Genomic DNA, 6,927 nt, shown 5'->3' on the forward strand with positions numbered 1-6,927 from the left:
AATGAAGTGAGCACTCATTGGAGACTTAACAGCACACCTGAAAGCTCTAAAAAAAAAGAAGACTCACCTAGGAGGAGTAGGAGACTAGAAATAATCAAACTGAGGGCAGAAATCAACAAAATAGAAACAATAAAAACAGAAAACAATCCAAAGAATCAATGAAACAAAAAGCTGGTTCTTGGAGAAAATCAACAAGATTGACAAACCCCTAGCCAAAATAATCAAACCCCAGAGAGAGAACACGCAAATTAATAAGATCAGAAATGATAAGGTGGAAATAACCACAGACACAGAGGAAATTCAGAGAATCATTAGATCTTACTACAAAAGCCTGTATGCCACAAAATTGGAAAATGTAAAAGAAATTGACATATTTTAGATAAGTACCATATACCAAAGTTAAACCAGGACCAGGTGAACCATCTAAATAGTCCTGTTAGTCATAAAGAATTAGAAACTGTCATCAAAAACCTCCCTACCAAAAAGAGCCCAGGACCTGATGGGTTCAATGCAGAATTCTACCGGAACTTCCAAGAAGACCTAATACCTATACTCCTTAAGGTATTTCATAATATAGAAACAGAAGAGTCATTGCCAAATTCCTATTATGAAGCTACAGTTACCCTGATACCTAAACCACGCAAAGACTCAACCAAGAAAGAGAGTTACAGGCCAATCTCACTCATGAACATCGACACAAAAATTCTCAATAAAATACTGGCAAACCGAATCCAAGAACACATTAGAAAAATTATCCATTACGATCAAGTAGGCTTCATCCCAGAGATGCAGGGCTAGTTCAACATACGAAAATCTAGCCTGGTGGTGGTGGCGCACGCCTTTTATCCCAGCACTTGGGAGGCAGAGACAGGTGGATCTCTGAGTTCAAGGCCAGCCTGGTCTACAAGAGCTAGTTCTAGGACAGGCTCTAGAAACTACAGGGAAACCCTGTCTCGAGAAACAAAACAAAAAAAAAAAAAAACCAAAAAACATACGAAAATCTATCAATGTAATCCATCATATAAATAAACTGAAGGAAAAAAACATATGATCATCTCATTAGATGCTGAAAAAGCATTTGGCAAATTTTAACACCCCTTTATGATAAAGGTCTTGGAGAGATTAGGGATACAAGGGTTATTCCTAAATATAATAAAGGTTATTTACAGCAAGCTGACAGCTAACATCAAATTAAATGGAGAGAAACTCAAGGCCATCCTACTAAATTCAGGAACACGACAAGGCTGTCCACTCTCTCCCTATCTCTTCAATATAGTGCTTGAATTTCTAGCAATAACAATAAGACAACATAAGTGGATCAAGAGCATTTGAATTGGAAAGGAAGAAGTTAAACTTTTGTTATGTGCAGATGATATGATAGTGTACATAAGTGACCCCAAAAACTTTACCAAAGAACTCCTACAGCTGATAAACTCCTTCAGTAACATGGCAGGATACAAGATCAACTCCAAAAAATCAGTTGCCCTCCTATACACAAATGATACGGAAGCACAGATGGAAATCAGAGAAGTATCACCATTCACGATAGCCACAAATAGCATAAAATATCTTGGGGTAACTCTAACCAAGGAAGTGAAAGACCTATTTGACAAGAAATTTAAGTCTTTGAAGAAAGAAATTGAAGAGCATACCAGAAAATGGAAGGATCTTCCTTGCTCGTGGATTGGGAAGATCAACATAGTAAAAATGGCAGTTCTACCAAAGGCAATCTATAGATTCAATGCAATCTGCATCAAGGTCCCATCAAAACTCTTAACAGATCTTGAGAGGACAATAATCAACTTTATATGGAAAACAAGAAACCAAGGATAGCCAAAACAATCTTATACAATAAAGGAACTTCTGGAGGCATTACCATCCTTGATTTCAAACTCTATTACAGAGCTACAGTATTGAAAACAGCTTGGTATTGGCATAAAAACAGAGAAGTCGACCAATGGAATCGAATAGAAGACCCGGATCTTATCTCACAAACCTATGAACACCTGATTTTTGATAAGGGAGCTAAAAAGTACACAATAGAAGAAAGAGGGCATCTTCAACAAATGGTGCTGGCATAACTGGATGTCAACCTGTAGAAGAATGAAAGTAGATCCATATCTATCACCATGCACAAAACTCAAGTCCAAATGGCTTAAGACCTCAATATCAATCTGAACACACTGAACCTGTTAGAGGAGAAAGTGGGAAGGACTTTCAACATATGGGCACAGGAGACCGCTTCCTATGTATAACCCCAGCTGCACAGACATTAAGGGCAACATTGAATAAATGGGACCTCCTGAAGCTGAGCAGCTTCTGTAAAGCAAAGGACACTGTCACTAAGACACAAAGGCAGCCTACTTTATATCAACTCCACTACAATAGCTCCAACTTAATATTCTAAATACTTCAACTGAAAGAATAAAACTGATAATAGTGTACACTCAATGAAATACTCCATGTGTATAATTATCAATTCAAGAATATAAGAAATGGGAACAAATACTCAATATGATCAATCAGCAACATATCAGTTCCACAGAAATAACTTCCAATGAGAGAGAATAAACAAAAGCCCAGATTTATAACTTACGTGACAATTATATTTAATGAAATCAGAGGGATTAGAAAAAATCCTAAGTTGTTTGAAAGAGAATACAAATTAACAGAAGAATTAGTGAAGAAAAAAATTTATATGAAACAGAAATTTAATAAAGTGATATAAATACTAAAAACAATAAAGAAGAAATATAAAAGTGCAGCAAATAAAAAGAAAAACACAATAGAATTTTCACCAATAAAAAAGAACTAGGTGAAGACAAAAATATCAAGAATAAAAAACAAGATTATGAATTAAATATACAAGCATCAACAGAAGTAAAATAAAAATATGAATATATTGAGCAAGTTCTATGAGAGAACATTCAAAAATCAAATTCATGAGTTATGAACACAGCAACAAAAACGCCAGCCAAAGGCATAATTAATATGTTCAATAGAAGCATGGCAGACAATTACCCAAATCTAGAGAAAGAAATAACTGGCCAGATTCAAGAGGCATTCAGCACAACATGAACAAGAACAAAAAGTAATTTCACCATATCTTTTACAATTAAAATAGTAAACATAAAGAGAAAGGCAAGCTTATCCAAAGGTTCTATGTATAAGAGCTGAAGACCACACCAGATAACTGATTTGTTTAACAAACAATTTCAGCAAGCAGAAGGATTTTTTAAAAAGTGGAAAAAAATCTATATCTTTCACATACCAATGCAGATGGTGTTATGGAGAGAGAGATGGTGTTATGGAGAGAGGAATAGTCAGCTATGGGCAAGTTTTTTATCTATGTTAGGATGAAATTTTGATGGGATATGATTGACTTGGGCTCACACCAGCTGCTGTAAATAACACATAACCTATGCTTCATAATTAGGAACAATAAACACATTGATTTTTCAAGTGTAAACATTTGTTCACTCCCCCCAGGAAAATTTCAGGAACTATCTTCATACTTGTTTGCTCTTTTAGAACATTCATAGTAACTATAGTAATAATTATAGATAAAAGAGTTTCAAAGTCACTTTTGATATAAGAGATAGTAATAACATTCATGTAAATATTTTATCTCAACACAAACATTCACACTATAGAGAAAAACAGTGCTGTTCAGTTTAATTTTATTTATGGAAGCTTATATTATTCTCAAATAAACAATACTCTGTAAAACTCTTCTAACAAATATGCCTTGCCTATAGTTATTATGATGATAAAGTGGAAAACAAATGAAGGGTGTCATATGATTGGTTGCACTAAATTTAATAAGCTTTTATATAAGTATTAGCTTACTTTTTAACCCTTTTGTGTTTCCTATATAATAGGTGCATATGCATAAACACAAAGGGAAAATCTGTACACATCCTATAGATATTTTGATATTTTTGTTGTAGCAACACCACACTCCAAATTAGAGAGCTTTACATTCAGGCCACTGAGAAATTAATGTTGTAAAATTGCTTGTGTAGCATCTGTGTCATATAGAATCTGAAATGTGATGACAAAATAACGTTTCAGGAAAAGTGAGTGTCATTTTGCATGAAATGATAAAAGATACCCCCAAAATTCAATGCAACTTTATAATATGAGCACTTTTAAATCAGCTTTTCTTTTCTCAATCCAAAAAAAAAAAAACAATTGCAACTGAAAAACCACTTAAGCAACATCCTAACATTATTATTTGTAGTAGGAGGCTGCTTGCTCATTTCCCAACTGCCCTGACTCGAATATTCACTCAGAAACTATATTATTTGCAATACTGTTTGGCTAATAGCTTAAGCTAGCTCTTACATCTAGAATTAACCTATTTCTATTAATCTGTGTATTGTAACATGGCTGTGGCTTACTGGTAAGTTTCCCCTGCATCTGTCCCCAGCTACGTGGCTTCTCACTGACTTTGTCTTTATTCTCCCAGCATTCAGTTTAGTTTTCCTGCCTAGCTCTACTCTGCTCTATCACAGGACAAGAAAGCTTCTTTATTCATTAACCAATAAAAGCAACACATATGCAGAAGTACTGCCCACACCAATTAGTTGATTGCAGTGTCCATTAAAATATCAAGATGGATACTCTAAAAGAAAGACATGTAGTGATAAATACCAGTGGAGTGAGCAGTTAAGCAGGAAGCCCCTGTGAAGAAAATCAAACTGTGGGCGTATAACAACATATTTAAATATAGTAGCAGATCTGACATAGAAGATTCACATTGGGGAAAAAGTCAACATGCAGCAGTTCCACATTTAGAATTTTATATTCTCTTAAAGAAAAAGAATAGGTAGCTGGCTTTATGAATATTTTTAAATGATTTTGAAGTAAATGATCTTTTATCTAAGAAGACTTAATTTGCTATGCATTATTCTTAATTCCAAATTCAGTTTTCCTTCCAGCATATTCATTCCAGCTTCTAATTTTTCTTCTCCGTGCCAAGTGCCTCTCTTATGTAACTACTGTCATTGCTTTAGTGGAAGAAATCATCTTGTATTTTGTGGAACATTACTTCTATTCCCTATCTCATTTCTCTTTCTGCCTACTATCCAGCAGAACTAAATACATATCTCAAAAGAAAAACAGCCCACTGTGGTGACTCCCTGTGGCTTCTGGACAAAATATAAATATCCTTCCCAGCATGTTAGGCTTCATGCCAGGCTGACCACAGCTTTCCTCATGGTCTTGCTCAGTTCTCTATTTGCATGGCCCTAGATTTCATTTTCAATGAAAGTGTCATTGCCTGCCCAATTTAGGACTTGTTGTAAATTCAAGCTCCTGCCAGTTCATCACCAATGCTAACCTCCTCTAACAGAATAGTGGGAAATTCTTTGCTCAAAGAGGATTAGTTTCTCTTTACCTTACTTCTAAGATTTTGTGCCTGTGTCTCTGGTACAATTTTTTATGTATAGTTCAGAAAGATTTAAATAATTATATATTTTTTATAACTCATCATTAACTATGAATATCTTTGTCATCATCATGTAATATGCTTGTCTATAGTAATTAACAAAAAATTAAATATTGTTTGAATAAAATAAAAATATCATTAATAGAGAGTGAATGACCTCAAGTTTTACTTTAAAAATATATGGAATATCTGTCTGTCAGAAATTCCAAAAATACTCTGTCTTAATCAGAACCAACCTCAAAAGATAGCACAACTGAAGGTTGTTTTTTCCCATGCACAACTAAAATATCAGTATTTCCCTCTGTTGATCATAAATAATCATCTTTTTCTAAATAATCCTGTTAGTAAATAGTGCCACAACTGTAAAGATTAACTGATAAGAAGGAAAGAATGACATAAAGAAAAATTATCTTCCATGCCTTCTACTCATACCAACTACAAAAAAAGAAGCAGTACACCAAAATTGTCTAATTCTCATTACAACACAAACTAACAAATTACTGATAAATTCTCAGTAGTCTTGTATGACAAGATAAAATGTGAATGTGTACAGAGTGAATGTGTAGAATATTTCTTTTGACTATAAATTCAGATCACAAACTCATGAATTTATTTCTGAGTAATTACTTGCCAGCTCCACCTGAGATATTTTAGAAAAAATAGAGTAATAAATAACTGATGTTTAAAATATAAGCAAGGCTTGAGCTTGTAGTCGATACCTGCAGTAATAATATTGTCTAGTAAATAATATTAACACAAAAGCAACAAAATTCTGTGAGTTGTTTTTAACTGAGACAGATTGTTCAATATAATTAAGTTTCCACTCCTGAACTAAATTTTGAGACTTGGACAGAATTTGAATATTTATATCTTAAATATCTGATGTTACCCAAATAATTAATGCAAAAGAGATCTTAGGAACCCTAAGAATCTTGCAGACTATCAGGAAGTCTATAAATACAAGAAAAAATTTACATGAATAAAATGGAGGCTAGAGATATATTTCCATTGGTTGAGGACATGCCTATCATGCATGAAGTGCTAGATTTAAACAGGGAATGATGTTTCCTATCTATAATCCCAACACTCAGAAAATAGATATTGTAAAATCAAAAGTTCAAGGTAGCCCAACTCTACTCTTAGTCTTCATGGCACATTCTGTAGTTTGACCCACTATGATTAAATATACTTATAAAGCATTCTCCTTGCCCAGGCATGACCCTGGTTGCATATCCTATGTTCTAGCCAAATCTGATCAGCCCAGTTGATTCACATGTACTTATGCACCATTCAAACTCTAGTCTTGGCTTAAATTGCTTAGGATATATTCAAGTCCAATCTGGTGAGGTCCCTGAAACCTAACATGACTGTACCTCATCTGTGTTCCAATCTTATGGGCCTGAATAGTCAGGTCAGCTCTACCTGTGACATTTCCAATACTCAGGCAATTCTCTAGTCTCACATCATGTGTCCTC

The sequence above is a fragment of the Arvicola amphibius genome, chromosome 6 (genome assembly GCF_903992535.2).
Source record: "Arvicola amphibius chromosome 6, mArvAmp1.2, whole genome shotgun sequence".
In the NCBI taxonomy this organism is placed as follows: domain Eukaryota; kingdom Metazoa; phylum Chordata; class Mammalia; order Rodentia; family Cricetidae; genus Arvicola; species Arvicola amphibius.